The sequence below is a fragment of the Drosophila biarmipes genome, unplaced genomic scaffold (genome assembly GCF_025231255.1).
Source record: "Drosophila biarmipes strain raj3 unplaced genomic scaffold, RU_DBia_V1.1 ptg000017l, whole genome shotgun sequence".
Classification (NCBI taxonomy): domain Eukaryota; kingdom Metazoa; phylum Arthropoda; class Insecta; order Diptera; family Drosophilidae; genus Drosophila; species Drosophila biarmipes.
In genome coordinates, this window is record NW_026114535.1 from 1,725,855 (window position 1) to 1,743,866 (window position 18,012).

Consider the following 18,012-nt stretch of genomic DNA (forward strand, 5'->3'; position numbering starts at 1 on the left):
GTTTAAATTGTGAATCACTCTGTGAATGCGAAGTGAATGGCACCTTGCACGAGTGAAATTGATCGCATTTTCACAAGTAAAAAATTCAAATGAAAATTTTTGAAGTCACTTTGGATTTCACTTGTTTCTTTAACTCATTTTGTATAAACTGTCACCTGACAAGTTCCAAGTGAAATCAGTTTGAAAATATTGCATTTTTCCAACGAGTTTTCACTTTTGAAAATATTGAATTTAAATAAAAACTTATTTGTTTACATTTTACTTGCAGAAGTTTGCAGGAGACGTTTCCGACTCCATAAGGTAAATATATTCTTGATCAGCGTCACTAGACTAGTCGATCTAGCCATGTCCGTCTGTCCGTCCGTTTCTAAGCGAACTAGTCTATAAAAATAATAAAAAATATAAACCAAAAATCGTCGCTGTTGTGAACTCTATTGTCTTAGCCACAGGCAGAACTCAGGATAGCCCGATGATCTGGAATGCTGTAAAAGAAAACTTCTAATAGACCTAAAGAAAAAATTCTGGTAAATTTCGTATATCCGCGTGGAGTATTACTATTTTTAGCAGAACTTTAGAATGGTAGTGCGCATCACCAGGTTTATTAGGCATAAACATTTTTAATTATTATTTTAATGGCGCGTAGTTTATACATGCCAAAATAAATAAACTAAAACTTATATTTTAAAGTATTACACTAGTCGGCATAAGTTTTGACAAAAGTTTTTTTTTGACAAAAGAAAAGTTAAGTATACTCCTAACTTGAACTTGCTTCGTTTTACTTTTGGCATCAACGGAAAGGTCATTTAAATTCCGTTTGAATGATGCACTAATTTTCTTAACCCATTCAGTACTTATTAAAAATTCCGAATTTGTGTGAAAATCTACTTTTTGAATTTTTTCCTCGACTTGAAAATTTAAATATTTTGATGTAAAACGTTTGTTAAAACAAAAATAATAGTATCTGCAAAAAACATTTTTCGAAAATAACATTTATTAATTGGTTTTAAATTTCGAATTAAATTTTATCAAAATCGGACGACCATATCATATAGCTGCCATAGAAACGTTCTCCTTTGAATTCAATTTAATAAAAATTCGACTACTCTAACATATAAAAGTAAAAAAAATAAACTAAAAAAAGAATAAAGTCATTTTTTTTGTAATATATCTGAAGTCAGCAACAATCCTTAAAAATTTCACATGGTGTTACTAAAATTAATACAAAAGCATTGCTTGGTGTCGTAGAGACCATTTGTTTGTACTGACCATAGTACATCATCGTCCAAGATATGGTAGGTTTACAAGATTTGAACTTTCAAACCCATGAAGGAATACTAGATTCATCGGGAAAATGTAACTTGCTGAAGAAAGTAAAATTTAACATGAAATTAATAAAAACAAAAAAAAAAAACGATAAAAATTGCGGCAATTTTTTTAATTCATGCCAAATTTTATTTGTGGCTCGTTGCAAAAAACGCTTCATGTTTTTCAGTTGTTTATTTATTTGTTAATTTGTACCTATATTACAAATTTATTAATTTAAAAATTTTATAGGAATTCATTAATATGTAATTAGTTTAGCACAACTGGCAACTAAAAAAAAATTCAATTACAAGAGACCATGGCTGACCGCCAAGTTCTATTTGCACTTAAGGTGGTCATCCCGTGTTAAAACCGTTTGTCTAAATGTATTTAAAACATTTTTTCAACTAACGGTTAAAAGATACAATTTGAAATTCCATATATTTAGGTAATGTTTATGTACATTAGTTAATTAATTTTGAGTAAAACAAAATAAACACTAGAAGTTAGAGCACGATAAAAAAAAGGGTTGTAAAAAAAAAATATAATAATCCGCTGGCTATCAGGATTCGGACTGAACGGGTGATTTCATAAAAAAAAATTCAAAGGCATTTTAATCATTTAATATGTTAGAAAACATCAAGGTTTTTTTTTGAATCCTCCTATACGATATAGTTTCCAATTCTACTCGTTGTCACTTAATAATAGATTTCAGACTTTTGTAAAGGTTGCATCTCGATAGTTAGCACTACACTTGTAATTATTATACATTTTTGCTTAGTTACAAATTAGTTGCTAATAATTTTTTTGATAAACGGATCGATTTGAAAATATTTTTTCCATCCGTCTGGGCGTTGAAAATAAAAATTGTATTCATTATTGACCTTCATCCAGAATACCGTGATAAAAATTAAATGAAATAATACTCATTTAAGTGTCTTAAATTAGAATACTAACTTATGTTTATTGAGCATACAAGTTAACTGAAGTTAACCAAGCAGCGGCAATGTCCGATTATTTAAGAGTTCGCTCTGGCCAAACTGCTGACATAGCGTCTGGCCGGAAGCCCATGCATAGCGGCAAGCACTGCACATTTGCGTGGCCGCTATGAAATACTTTTTGTTAGCTTTAAGTTTCAGTTTGTGTCAGAGTCTCATACAATAAAGAGCATAAAACCAATCTCCGGCACTGCCGTTAATTTGTAAATTCATTTGTTGAATTGGTCACCGCGCCTCAAGGGCCGTGACAACGGGGCAAGTGCTCCCATCATAACTCCTGTTACAGGAAGGATCCCCCCCGGCAACCGCCAGGGAACTCAACCACTGCCTATAAGGAGTGGCAACACCCCCCCTGCAACCGCAAGGGGAAATCATCTCACAAATACCTCCGGCGTCTGCAGCATCATCGACTGCAGCGAGAGATAACTAACCACCATTACATTAACTACCAATCAATTTATATTTACTGGCGCCCATCGTAAAAGAACCATGTAAGTGAGCACTTTTATTTACACCATTTTTCTATGTCTGCATGAATTTTTTTTTGTGTGTATAAAAAAAAGAAAGAAGGGCAAGAATAGTAAAATATTGTGCCTTACGCTAACAAAAAAACTGCAGCCCCATAAAATTTAAAAAAAAAAAAAAAAAAATTTTTTTAAATAATCTTTGTTAGTTGGCAGACGGTTTGGCATTAACATTGTTTACCTATTATAAAATATCTAAACCAATTATTGTCCCAATATTGTTTGCATTTCTATTTTTGTGAATAAATAAATGAATATTTCTACATAACACAAAAAGTGCGGAATAAAAATTCCTAACCAAAACCAAAAAATCGCTGGCAAAAAATTTTAAATTTCAATCGGAAATAATTCATATAATCGCGTGTATTTAATTCAGCTTTTATATGTCTTTTTTGTTACACAAGAATTCTTGGTATTAGCCGCGCAGTTTTGGTTATTTATTTTTCTTTTCCGTTTTGTTTCCCCACTCCACTTTCGAGAACACGATACGGCCGCGCATGCAGTGTGGCACTTTGTTGTTTTTATTGTTTTTTTCTCTGTTTGCATAAGCGGCGGCTCAGTCCCCGCGCACCCCTCGCCTTACCGCTACTTGACACAGCAGTAGCGCGACTTGACGAGCCCGCTCACATAACTGAAGCGGTAGCTCAGCCCCCGCGGCCCCTTATCCATTCCAATCGCCTCCATCGGCACATAATTCATACATAAATATTTTTTCTTTCGGGCGACTTTATAGCCGCAGCTCCACATGAGCAATCCGTTTCAACAATATAGAAACATAAGACAACTCTCTAGCGATTCTGAGTCGGAGACCGAAGGGCCGGCCAGATCTTCCACCCCTAAAAGCGTTAACGCTAGCGCTCCCATACTCGCGAACATGGCTTTCAGCATGGAACAGATGACGGCCACCATACAGGCGGCCGTTCAACATGCTGTTCAAGAAGCCAATATCGAACACCAGCGCAGAGAAAACGAAATGCGCCTGGCTATACACCGTCTGACCGAACTGGTCAACGAAAGACAAATCGCTCCCGCCCAAGCGGAGGCTCCCCAAATAAAAAAATATGAGCCTATAGAAATTAGGAACGACATCAAGTGTGACGAGCCCCTAGACGCCGTCAAGTCCCTCCCCGAATTTTCGGGAGCACAGGAAGCATACGTCTCCTGGAGACAAGCGGCAGTAGCCGCATATTACATTTTCAGAAATTACGAACATAGCTCGCGCCATTATCAGGCGGTTATTATTATTAGGAATAAAATAAGGGGCCCTGCCGATGCCGTACTGTCTTCGTTTGGCACTGTACTAAATTTCGACGCGATTATAAATCGACTCGATTTCACGTACAATGATAAGCGGCAGATGCACGTTATCGAGCAGGAAATGGGTACTCTTAGGCAGGGAAATATGACCCTTCTCCAATACTACGACGAGGTCGAGAGAAAACTCACCTTGCTCACCAACAAAGCTACCATGTCGTACGAAGCCTCGGCGGCAAAAGTTTTGTGTGACAAATTCCGGGATGACGCACTCCGAGTATTTATCTCGGGTCTTAAGCGCAGCCTCACGGATGTCCTTTTCTCGGCAAAACCGAAAGATATGCCTTCAGCTCTCGCTTTGGCACAAGAAGTGGAATCCAACCACGAAAGATACTCCTTCGCGGCTTCTTTCGCCAAAAGCCAAGAGGATAAAGATAGGAAACAGCACCCGAAAGCGCAAGAGTACCGACAGGCCTCTGCGCAGACAAATGCACAAACAAATGCTGGAAAAAATCCGTACTACGTCAAACAACACAAGGCGCAAGTACACTCCGCCCCATACAGTGGAGGCGCTCCTGAACCCATGGACATCGACCCATCGCTGTCCAAAATGCTTCGGCCATCCCAGGCCCCGGCGTACCAAAACAGGAAGCCGGCTGGGTCCGATCGATCTGCCCCACACAAAAGGCAGAGGGTTAATCACGTCGCGCAGAGCGCGAGCGATGCTGGGAACAAATATGCCGCCGCAGCTTCAAGCGCGGCCCAGGAAATTGACGACGACGCTATTAATGATTACGATTCGGACGTCATAAATTTTTTAGAGGAAAGTCCCTGCTACCCGTCATCAGACGAAGAGTAGCAGGTGTAGAAATGAAGCTTTTAATAGACACGGGCGCGTCAAAAAATTTCATCCGTCCATACGAGGGGTTGAAAGGCGTCCGCCCAGTAGATTCGCCATTCTCAGTACATTCCATCCATGGCGTCACCACAATAACGAAAAAATGCTTTGTTTCCATGTTTAACTTGAAGGCTACGTTCTTCATTCTACCAGATTTGTCCTCCTTTGATGCCATCATCGGACTTGACCTGCTAAAACAAGCAGGGGCATCACTTAACCTAGCTTCCGGGCACCTCAGATGGGGCACCGAGACGGAAAAGCTAGAGTTCCAATCATGTCCCAACGTAAATTTCACTGAGGTGGACTGCTCTAGCGCACCACCTTTGGTCAGAAAAGCATTTTCAAAAATGCTAAGCGACAGGAAAAACGCCTTCGCAAGCCCAAATGAGGCGTTACCTTACAACACATCTGTGGTAGCCACCATCAGGACGGTTGATGAGGAGCCCATTTATGCCAGACCCTATCCGTATCCGATGGGAGCGGCAGATTTCGTCAACGGCGAAATCCAAGACCTTCTAAAAAACGGCATAATCCAGAAGTCGAGATCCCCCTACAATAACCCAATATGGGTAGTAGACAAAAAGGGCACCGACGAGGCTGGAAACCGTAAAATGCGGCTAGTATTAGACTTTCGAAAATTGAACGAGAGGACAATACCGGATCGCTACCCTATGCCAATTATCCCTATGATACTAGGGAATTTAGGCAAAGCCAAATACTTTACAACGCTCGATTTAAAGGCCGGCTACCACCAAATTATTCTGGCAGAACGTGACCGTGAGAAAACTTCCTTTTCCGTAAACGGGGGAAAATACGAGTTCCGTCGACTGCCATTCGGGTTAAGAAATGCTGCCAGCATCTTCCAAAGAACCATCGACGACGTACTGCGAGAACAGATTGGCAAATTTTGCTACGTCTATGTCGATGATGTCATCGTCTTCTCAGAGGACGAAAACGCCCACATACAACACGTGGACTGGGTTCTAAAGAGCCTACACGACGCTAACATGAGAGTGTCGGCGGAAAAATCGGTCTTCTTCAAAAAAAGCGTAAAATTTTTGGGGTTTGTAGTCACCAACGAGGGGACCACGACAGACCCAGAAAAGGTCAGGGCCATTAAAGAATTCCCTGAGCCCAAAAACGTTTTCGAAGTAAGATCGTTCATGGGCTTGGCTGGCTATTATAGATGCTTTATTAAAGATTTTGCATCAATAGCTAAGCCCATTTCGAGCATTATAAAAGGGGAGCTCGGAAATGTCAGCAGACACAAATCCAGAAGCATCCAGGTACAATTTACCGAGCAGCAACGGCAAGCTTTTGAAAAGCTACGTAGCATCCTGGCCTCTGAGGATGTCATCCTCAGATACCCCGACTATAAAAAGGCGTTTGATCTAACGACAGATGCCTCAGCATATGGCATTGGCGCGGTGCTTTCACAAGAGGGACGCCCCATCACTATGATCTCTAGGACCTTAAAGGACAGAGAAGTTAACTACGCTACCAACGAAAGGGAGCTGTTAGCTATAATTTGGGCGCTAGAGAACCTGCGCCACTACCTTTATGGGGTCAAAGATTTAAACATCTACACTGACCACCTACCGCTGACCTACGCGGTATCGGATTCCAATCCGAATACAAAAATTAAAAGATGGAAAGAACGCATCGATGAGTGTGGTGCCAAAGTCCATTACATGCCTGGCAAGGCCAACCTAGTTGCAGATGCCCTCTCGAGGCAACAACTCAACGTTGTAGAAGAAGAAGAGGCATTCTCAAGCGCGGCCACAATTCACAGTGAGCTGTCGCTTACCCACACAATTCAATCCACGGACAAGCCCCTCAATTGCTTTCAAAACCAGATAATTCTGGAGGAAGCACGCTCTCCGTCAAAGCGGAACTTCGTTCTCTTTGGAAACAAGAGACGGCATATTATTGACTTCACTCACGAGGAGTCATTGCTGGAAGAGCTCGCAACCATAATAGTTCCTAAAGGCGTAAACGCCATTCATTGCGATCTGCATACGCTCGCAGTGATACAGGACAAACTAATCCGACAATTCCCTGCCACAAGATTCTGGCACTGCAAAAACCGAGTAACGGACATTTTTGCAGTCGATGAAAGGCGAGAAATTCTTACTGTCGAGCACAACAGAGCTCACAGATCTGCCCAAGAAAACGTGAAGCAGGTACTCTCCGAGTACTACTTCCCGAAAATGGCCAAGCTAGCGAACGAAATAGTCATTTCATGCAAGACTTGCGCCAAGGCAAAATACGACAGGCATCCGAAGAAACAAGAGCTTGGCGAAACCCCAATCCCATCTCAAGTAGGAGAAATGCTGCACATAGACATCTTCTCCACGGATAAAAAATATTTCCTTACATGCATCGACAAATTCTCGAAATTTGCGGTAGTCCAACCAATTCCCTCTAGGACCATAGAAGATCTCAAACCAGCATTACTACAGCTGATGAATATGTTCCCTAAGGCCAAGGTCGTATATTGCGACAACGAACCATCGTTGAACTCGCACACCATCGTGACCATGCTGGAAAACCATTTCGGCGTTAGCATCTCAAATGCTCCGCCCCTACACAGTGTCTCCAATGGACAGGTGGAGCGTTTCCACAGCACTTTGGTAGAGCTGGCTAGATGTCTTAAAATCGATAAAGGCATCAGCGATACCGTAGAGCTGATACTTTTGGCCACGGCCAGATATAACAAGTCCATCCACTCGGTCATCGACAAGAGACCGGCTGACGTGGTTCAGGCACAATCAGGTGAGCCACAATATGGAATTCAAGATAAAATTAAACTCGCCCAAGACAAGCTCCGGGACAGAGAAAACGCTTCCCGCCAAAATAGAGTATTCGAGGTTGGCGAGAAAGTCCTAGTGAAGTCCAACAGACGCCTAGGCAACAAACTCTCACCATTATGTGAAGAGAAAACCGTTGAAGCGGACATGGGGACCACAGTCCTCATTAAAGGGAGGGTGGTCCACAAAGACAACCTTAAGTAGGCCGAGCGCGACCATGTTATCGCCCGCCTGATAATCAAACTTTTCTTTATCTTTTTTCTAGCCACTAGGCATAAGTTTGCACCCTTTATTATTTTAATCATGCTTTGATGGTGGGCTACCCAACTTCAACAAAATTCATAACACATCAAAATTACAGGTTTTCAACCATATCCCTGATTCTCCTTTTGGCCACAACTTCGGCACGCGTCACGGACTATTCCAAAGCCAAATATATCCCCATCGTTGATGGGCGAATCCTGATATGGGAGGAATTTGCCTTTATAAAGCACTCGGCAAATCTCTCGGAATATAGGCGCGTCATCGAAGAAACTAATGGGATGACCGTCATGTTCCCGCAATCCCACATGCAGAAACTCTTGGTTGTTGACGTCGCCCACTTACGCGACATGCTCGACTCTTTGAGCATCCATCATAGAGTGGCAAGAAGTTTAGACTTCTTAGGGACTGCGCTAAAGGTGGTGGCAGGAACGCCGGACGCAGAAGATTTTGAAAAAATTAAATTTAATCAATTCCAATTAACAAATGCAAACAATAGGCAGATTAATATTAACAACAAAGTACAAATTCAAATTAATAAAATTTCCGCTACCGTCAACCAACTTCTGAGGTCGGCAAAAAAGTCCCAAATTGATACTGGGCACCTATTCGAGATGCTTTTAACTCGAAATAGGATGATAGCAATGGAGCTACAGGGTTTGATGCTAGCAGTGGCACTTGCCAAAGTTAATATTGTTAGCCCCAGCATCCTAGATCATGCAGACTTGGAAGGTGTGTGGATGGAAGAGCCCACCGAGACCGCGATTAGGGATGTTTTGTCCGTATCGTCCGTTAAGATCTTACAGTCCGATAACATATTACATTTTATTATTAAGTTTCCAAAGATAAAGTCGGCCTGCAGCAAGATTACCGTTTTCCCAGTGTCACATCACGACACCATGCTCAGGCTGGAGGATAACGTCATTGCCGAATGCAACAGTGAGATCCACACCGTGGAAAAGTGCTCCCCGACATCAGGAGCTACATTTTGCCGATTGGCTCGCAGAAGATCATGCGCCCAAGAGCTTCACGCTGGAGGCACGGCGCATTGCGAGACCCAGCAAAGCGATTTACATCCCATCACTTATGTTGATGAAGGAATAGTAATTGTGAATGATCGCTCGGCTCACGTGTGTGTGGACAATGGCACCTGTGCCCATATAAAAGGCACATATCTCATCACGTTTGAAAAGAGTGCCATGGTCAATGAAACCCGATTGGTCAATCATGACACGGCCCAGAAGAGGGCTCCAGGAGTGGCCAGCTCTCCTTCCCTGAACATCACCATGGAACGTAACGTTCTTAGCCTTCCATACCTTCACCGACTGAGTGAACGTAATCTGGAGCACATCAAAGAGTTCGGGAAGGAAATTAATCACCAGCGACTACATCAGTTGGTGTTCATAGCGGGAGCAATATGCTGCGCTCTAATTTGCATCGGCTTGACCTATCGGCGAGTCACTCAGGCCCGAAAAACCGCGGCCCAGCTGAAGGAGATGATTGCCCAAATAGGGTCGGCCGAGGGCGGCCTCATTCCTGAGGGGGGATTAGTTAACTGAAGTTAACCAAGCAGCGGCAATGTCCGATTATTTAAGAGTTCGCTCTGGCCAAACTGCTGACATAGCGTCTGGCCGGAAGCCCATGCATAGCGGCAAGCACTGCACATTTGCGTGGCCGCTATGAAATACTTTTTGTTAGCTTTAAGTTTCAGTTTGTGTCAGAGTCTCATACAATAAAGAGCATAAAACCAATCTCCGGCACTGCCGTTAATTTGTAAATTCATTTGTTGAATTGGTCACCGCGCCTCAAGGGCCGTGACAACGGGGCAAGTGCTCCCATCATAACTCCTGTTACAGGAAGGATCCCCCCCGGCAACCGCAAGGGAACTCAACCACTGCCTATAAGGAGTGGCAACACCCCCCCTGCAACCGCAAGGGGAAATCATCTCACAAATACCTCCGGCGTCTGCAGCATCATCGACTGCAGCGAGAGATAACTAACCACCATTACATTAACTACCAATCAATTTATATTTACTTACATATGTATATCATGTTAAAGACAAAACGCAGGGAACGTACAAATTTGATGGCTTTGCTAAACAACTTTGGATTTCTAAAACTTAATGTACGTTTTTGTGAATTGTATCTTATAGTAGATAAGGCATACACACATTGCATATGTATATTTTTATTTCTGGAGAATACTGTTAAAGCAAAAACTTACGAAAATTATTTTTCGGAATTATAAGATATCTTTATTGATTTGGATTATAGAAAACAAAGCGTGACACAATTTAAACCTTGTGAAATACATTTGCAAAAACTTCAAATTAAGTGCTATCGGTTAGCATTTGTCCTTAAAATACCAAATAGGGCACGTTCACCAAATCACACACTGGTTGATCCAGTATAGCAGAGGCGCCCAAAAATACTTCCAAATGGAAGATATTCAGTAAAAAATTGTCGTACTGCTATTATGGACCCAATAAGATAAATGAAATAATAAAAACAAGAAAAAACCCATTCCTCAAGGAAGCAATATACTAGAAAATGACTTTTTAACACTTAAATTCTTGCATACTTTTAGCTTAAGTAAAATCTCAGAATTTATTTTTTTTAAAAAATCAATTTTAAATTCACAATTGAACATTATTCGGTTTAACTTCGATGTTTGCCTTTTAAAACATCGGAACAGCTACGATTTCTGACCAACTGAGATTTCAAAGCACAATCGAATATGACGAACACGACAAAACACAAAAGAGCGTACAAGGCAGAAAGTGGCAAAAAGTTAGAGCTCAAACTTTAAAACGTAGAATAAAAAAACATTATCTAGTACTAACAAATAAGTTTCATCAAAGGGTGAGACGAAATTGGCAACTTTTTCTTTATCTAAAATCTATCTATGTACAAAAATACAACACTTAAAAGTTTCACTGAAGAAAACACTAACATTAAAACAATAACACAACACAAAATGACATAACAATTACTCAGTTTAAGGTTTATACCTTTATTTTTAATATTCATTTTATAAACGACAATTTAACGCGATTTAAGAGTAAAAATTAATATTTTTGTGGAACGTGCACACTTTTTTTTTGTCAATTCTCTCGGTAACCGTATCGCGCACGAATTAAAGAGACCAAAAAAGAAATTACCGTTGTTTTATTGACTGATAAAAAATATTTTTAGGACAAAAAATCGCCAATTTCAGACTTATGTTTTTTTTATTTGTAACTTACGAAATCAAGCAATGTGCATATACAACATTAATGTATACTATTTGTGTAAGAGAACAGTTTTTCCTAAAGAACTAGGCTAGAACTCACAGCGACGGAAACCTCGAACACTTATAGGAGTGAGCGAGGTAAGTATGCGGCTATGGCTGTGTCCGTGCAGAAGCCCGCGTCGAAACCAAAGTTTAAAAATGGAAGGCTGGATTGGATTCCAGCACTGCCTGTGGATTTGCAGTGTTGCAGTATTGCTATATGTGACCTCCTGATGGCGTCTTTGGCGTGGCTTTTGGATTTTCTTTCTTTTCTATATTTTGGTTTCTACACCGCTTCTAAAAGTACACAGCCAAAAATTTAATTTGTAAAACTATCACTCGCCAAATCTTGTATTTTTTTTATCTCATCTGAGTGAGGCGTTGAAAATCAAACCAGACAAAAGCGTTATCGATTTTACTAGTACTATTCTTCAGCCTAATATCGGCTAAAAGTTCCGCTAGTCGAAAAATCTTCACCCTGAATCCATGTATCATCCCCTTAGTTCCGAAAAAGTTTAAATTGTGAATCACTCTGTGAATGCGAAGTGAATGGCACCTTGCACGAGTGAAATTGATCGCATTTTCACAAGTAAAAAATTCAAATGAAAATTTTTGAAGTCACTTTGGATTTCACTTGTTTCTTTAACTCATTTTGTATAAACTGTCACCTGACAAGTTCCAAGTGAAATCAGTTTGAAAATATTGCATTTTTCCAACGAGTTTTCACTTTTGAAAATATTGAATTTAAATAAAAACTTATTTGTTTACATTTTACTTGCAGAAGTTTGCAGGAGACGTTTCCGACTCCATAAGGTAAATATATTCTTGATCAGCGTCACTAGACTAGTCGATCTAGCCATGTCCGTCTGTCCGTCCGTTTCTAAGCGAACTAGTCTATAAAAATAATAAAAAATATAAACCAAAAATCGTCGCTGTTGTGAACTCTATTGTCTTAGCCACAGGCAGAACTCAGGATAGCCCGATGATCTGGAATGCTGTAAAAGAAAACTTCTAATAGACCTAAAGAAAAAATTCTGGTAAATTTCGTATATCCGCGTGGAGTATTACTATTTTTAGCAGAACTTTAGAATGGTAGTGCGCATCACCAGGTTTATTAGGCATAAACATTTTTAATTATTATTTTAATGGCGCGTAGTTTATACATGCCAAAATAAATAAACTAAAACTTATATTTTAAAGTATTACACTAGTCGGCATAAGTTTTGACAAAAGTTTTTTTTTGACAAAAGAAAAGTTAAGTATACTCCTAACTTGAACTTGCTTCGTTTTACTTTTGGCATCAACGGAAAGGTCATTTAAATTCCGTTTGAATGATGCACTAATTTTCTTAACCCATTCAGTACTTATTAAAAATTCCGAATTTGTGTGAAAATCTACTTTTTGAATTTTTTTCCTCGACTTGAAAATTTAAATATTTTGATGTAAAACGTTTGTTAAAACAAAAATAATAGTAGCTGCAAAAAACATTTTTCAAAAATATATTTTCTATATTTTGTATGATTTTTTGAAAATATTTAGAAATACGTATTGAATTGAAAACGAATTGAAAAAAATGTGTATACCCTTTCAGAGGGTATAATGATTTCAGTCAGAAGTTTGCAACGCAGTGAAGGAGACGTTTCCGACCCCATAAAGTATATATATTCTTGATCAGCGTCACTAGACGGCTCGATCTAGCCATGTCCGTCTGTCCGTCCGTTATTACGCAAACTAGTCTCTCAGTTTTAAAGCTACCGGGCTGAAACATTACCAAAAGTCTTTTTTCTATTGCAGGTAATATTTATATATATTTGAATGATGCACTAGTTTTCTTAACCCATTCAGTACTTATTAAAAATTCCGAATTTGTGAGAAAATCCACTTTTTGAATTTTTTTCATCGACTTGAAAATTTAAATATTTGAATGTAAAACGTTTGTTAAAACAAAAATAATAGTATCTGCAAAAAACATTTTTCAAAAAAAATTTTCTATATTTTGTATGATTTTTTGAAAATATTTAGAAATACGTATTGAATTGAAATGAATTGAAAAAAACCCTTTCAGAGGCTATAATGATTTCAGTCAGAAGTTTGCAAAGCAGTGAAGGAGACGTTTCCGACCCCATAAAGTATATATATTCTTGATCAGCGTCACTAGACGGGTCGATCTAGCCATGTCCGTTTGTCCGTCCGTTTCTACGCAAACTAGTCTCTCAGTTTTAAAGCCACCGGGCTGAAACATACCCAAAAGTCTTTTTTCTATTGCAGGTAATATATAAGTCGGAACCAGCCGGATCAGACAACTATATCTTATAGGAACTATAGGAAAAACAATTTTAAAAAAATTATATCTTTGGTGTTTTTTTACATATAACCTTCTAAGCTTAAAAGTAAAATTTTTAATTAGTTTTGAATTTTGAATTAAATTTTATCAAAATCGGACGACTTTATCATATAGCTGCCATAGGAACGATCGAAAGTTAGTGGTAAAATAATATACAAAAAATTATATCTTCGGTGCTTTTCAGCATATAACCTCCTACGCTTGGAAATAACATTTTTTAATTGGTTTTAAATTTCGAATTAAATTTTACCAAAATCGGACGACCATATCATATAGCTGCCATAGAAACGTTCTCAAAATTAGTCGTCAAATATAAAAAAAATTATATATTTGGTGTTTCTTAACATATAACATCCTACGCTTGGAAATAACATTTTTTAATTAGTTTTGAATTTCGAATTAAATTTGATAAAAATCTGACATCTGTATCATATAGCTGCCATAGAAATAATCGCAAAATTAGTCGGAAAATATGAAAATATTATATCTCTTGTGTTCTTTCACATATAACCTTCTAAGCTTGGAAATAACATTTTTTGAAGTTTCAGAAATTTCGAATTCAATTTAATATAAATTGGACTACTCTAACATATAGAAGTAAAAAAAATAGTCTAAAAAAAGAATAGTCATTTTTTTAAATATATCTGAAGTCAGCAACAATCCTTAAAAATTTCACATGGTGTTACTAAAATTAATTAAAAAGCATTGCTTCGTGTCGTAAAGACCATTTGTTTGTACTGACCATAGTACATCATCGTCCAAGATATGGTAGGTTTACAAGATTTGAACTTTCAAACCCATGAAGGAATACTGGATTCATCGGGAAAATGTAACTTGCTGAGCAAAGTAAAATTTAACATGAAATTAATAAAAACAAAAAAAAGAAACGATAAAAATTGCGCCATTTTTTTTTAATTCATGCCAAATTTTATTTGTGGCTCGTTGCAAAAAACGCGTCATGTTTTTCAGTTGTTTATTTATTTGTTAATTTGTACCTATATTACAAATTTATTAATTTAAAAATTTGTTAGGAACTCATTAATATGTAATTAGTTTAGCACAACTGGCAACTAAAAAAAATTCAATTACAAGAGACCATGGCTGACCGCCAAGTTCTATTTGCACTTAAGGTGGTCATCCCGTGTTAAAACCGTTTGTCTAAATGTATTTCAAACATTTTTTTCAACTAACGGTTAAAAGATACAATTTGAAATTCCATATATTTAGGTAATGTTTATGTACATTAGTTAATTTATTTTGAGTAAAACAAAATAAACACTAGAAGTTAGAGCACGAAAAGTAAGGGTTGATAGGGATATATATAGGGATATAGTTGTCCGATTCTACTCGTTGTCACTTAATAATAGATTTCAGACTTTTGTAAAGGTGGCATCTCGATAGTTAGCACTACACTTGTTATTATACATTTTTTCTTAGTTACAAATTAATTGCTAATCATTTTTTTGATGAACGGATCGATTTGAAAATATTTTTTCCATCCGTCTGGACGTTGAAATAAAAATTGTATTCATTATTGACCATCATCCAGAATACCGCGATAAAAATTAAATTAAATAATACTCATTTAAGTGTCTTAAATTGGAATACTAACTTATGTTTATTGAGCATACATATGTATATCATGTTAAAGACAAAACGCAGGGAACGTACAAATTTGATGGCTTTGCTAAACAACTTTGGATTTCTAAAACTTAATGTACGTTTTTGTGAATTGTATCTTATAGTAGATAAGGCATACACACATTGCATATGTATATTTTTATTTCTGGAGAATACTGTTCAAGCAAAAACTTACGAAAATTATTTTTCGGAATTATAAGCTATCTTTATTGATTTGAATTATAGAAAACAAAGAGTGACACAATCTAAACCTTGTGAAACGACAATGCTATCGGTTAGCATTTGTCCTTAAAATACCAATTAGGGCACGTTCACTATATCACACACTGGTTGATCTAGTATAGCAGAGGCGCCCAAAAATACTTCTAGATGGAAGATATTCAGTAAAAAATTGTTGTACTGCTATTATGGACCCAATAAGATAAATGAAATAATAAAACCAAGAAAAAAAACATACGCTAAGGAATGACTTTAAAATGACATTTTAACACTTAAATTCAATTGCATACTTTTAGCTTAAGTAAAATCTCAGAATTTATTTTTTTTTTTTAAATCAATTTTAAATTCACAATTGAACATTATTCGGTTTAACTTCGATGTTTGCCTTTTAAAACATCGGAACAGCTACGATTTCTGACCAACTGAGATTTCAAAGCACAATCGAATATGACGAAAGCAACAAAACACAAAGGAGCGTACAAGGCAGAAAGTAGCAAAAAGTTGGAGCTCAAACTTTAAAGCGTAGAATAAAAAAACATTATCTAGTACTAACAAATAAGTTTCATCAAAGGGTGAGAAGAAATTGGCAACTTTTTCTTTATCTAAAATCTATCTATGTACATAAAAACACCACTTAAAAGGTTCACTGAAGAAACACTAACATTAAAACAATAACACAACACAAAATGACATAACAATTACTCAGTTTAAGGTTTATACCTTTATTTTTAATATTCATTTTATTAAACGACAATTAGACGCGATTTAAGAGTAAAAATTAATATTTTTGTGGAACGTGCACAGGTTTTTGTGTCATTTCTCTCGGTAACCGTAGCGCGCACGAATTAAAGTGACCAAAAATGAAATTACCGTTAGTTTTATTGTCTGATAAAAAATATTTTTAGGACAAAAGATCGCCAATATCAGACTTATGTTTTTTTATTTGTAACTTACGAAATCAACCAATGTGCATATACAACATTAATGTATACTATTTGTGTAAGAGAACAGTTTTTCCTAAAGAACTAGGCTAGAACTCACAGCGACGGAAACCTCGAACACTTATAGGAGTGAGCGAGGTAAGTATGCGGCTATGGCTGTGTCCGTGCAGAAGCCCGCGTCGAAACCAAAGTTTAAAAATGGAAGGCTGGATTGGATTCCAGCACTGCCTGTGGATTTGCAGTGTTGCAGTATTGCTATATGTGACCTCCTGATGGCGTCTTTGGCGTGGCTTTTGGATTTTCTTTCTTTTCTATATTTTGGTTTCTACACCGCTTCTAAAAGTACACAGCCAAAACTTTAATTTGTTAAACTATCACTCGCCAAATCTTGTATTTTTTTATCTCATCTGAGTGAGGCGTTGAAAATCAAACCAGACAAAAGCTTTTTCGATTTTACTGGTACTATTCTTCAGCCTAAGATCGTCTAAAAGTTCCGCTAGTCGAAAAATCTTCACCCTGAATCCATGTATCATCCCCTTTGTTCCGAAAAAAGTTTCACTTGTGAATCACTTTGTGAATGCGAAGTGAATGGCACCTTGCACGAGTGAAATTGTCCGCTTTTTCACACGTTAAAATTCAAATGAAACTTTTTGAAGTCACTTTGGATTTCACTTGCTTCTTAAACTCATTATTGTCTAAACCGTCACCTGACAAGTTCCAAGTGAAATCAGTTTGGAAATATTGCATTTTTCCAAAGAGTTTTCACTTTTGAAAATATTGAATTTAAGTAAAAACTTATTTGTTTACATTTTACTTACAGAAGTTTGCAGGAGACGTTTCCGACCCCATAAGGTATATGTATTCTTGATCAGCGTCACTAGACGAGTCGATCTTGCCATATAGTATTGGGAATATAATTTTTTATATGTTGAAGAATTTTGAATTCAATAAATAAATAATAATCGGACTTCTCTAATTTGAAATCACGTTTAATAGTTTGCGGATTATCAGCGAACAGTTCTTAAGTTTATAAACGTAGGAGTGGGTATTGACTAGACAAATACATATAAATTAAAGTTTTTCAAGGTTGTTAAAGCCTTTCCTAACTTTATATCAGTAGAAGCCATAGTTTCAGGCGGTTTGTGGGCGTTTCAAAGTTTGTATACCCTTTCAGTTGATTGTTGCAAAGTATTATATAATTATATCTTTGAACGTTTCTTTGATATTTGAAATTTCCTAAAAATATAAGAACGCTATAGTCGAACTTGAACTTGCTTCGTTTAACTTTTGGCATCAACGGAAAGGTCATTTAAATTCCGTTTGAATGATGCACAACTTTTCTTAACCCATTCAGTACTTATTAAAAATTCCGAATTTGTATGAAAATCTACTTTTTGAATTTTTTTTCGTGGTCTTGAAAATTTAAATATTTTGATGAAAAACGTTTGTTAAAACAAAAATAATAGTAGCTGCAAAAATATTTTTTCTATATTTTGTATGATTTTTTGAAAATATTTAGAAATACGTATTGAATTGAAAACGAATTG

General features: G+C 37.4%; 1 protein-coding gene across 25 annotated transcripts in view; it reads right to left on the reverse strand.

Moving 5' to 3' along the window:
• LOC108021871 (protein argonaute-3) overlaps window positions 1-18,012 on the reverse strand; it is a 448,633-nt gene that overhangs the window by 348,742 nt on the left and 81,879 nt on the right. The window contains exon 1 of one of the 25 annotated variants that reach the window (XM_050890184.1): window positions 16,566-16,748. The exons of 21 other annotated variants lie outside the window; for them this stretch is intronic. The gene's annotated coding sequence lies outside the window, so the exon portion shown is untranslated. Of the gene's footprint in view, window positions 1-10,273; window positions 10,292-11,381; window positions 11,552-15,480; window positions 15,517-16,565; window positions 16,749-18,012 lie in introns of those variants that run through there. 3 more of the 25 variants (XM_050890199.1, XM_050890187.1, XM_050890208.1) reach the window with 3 other exon arrangements.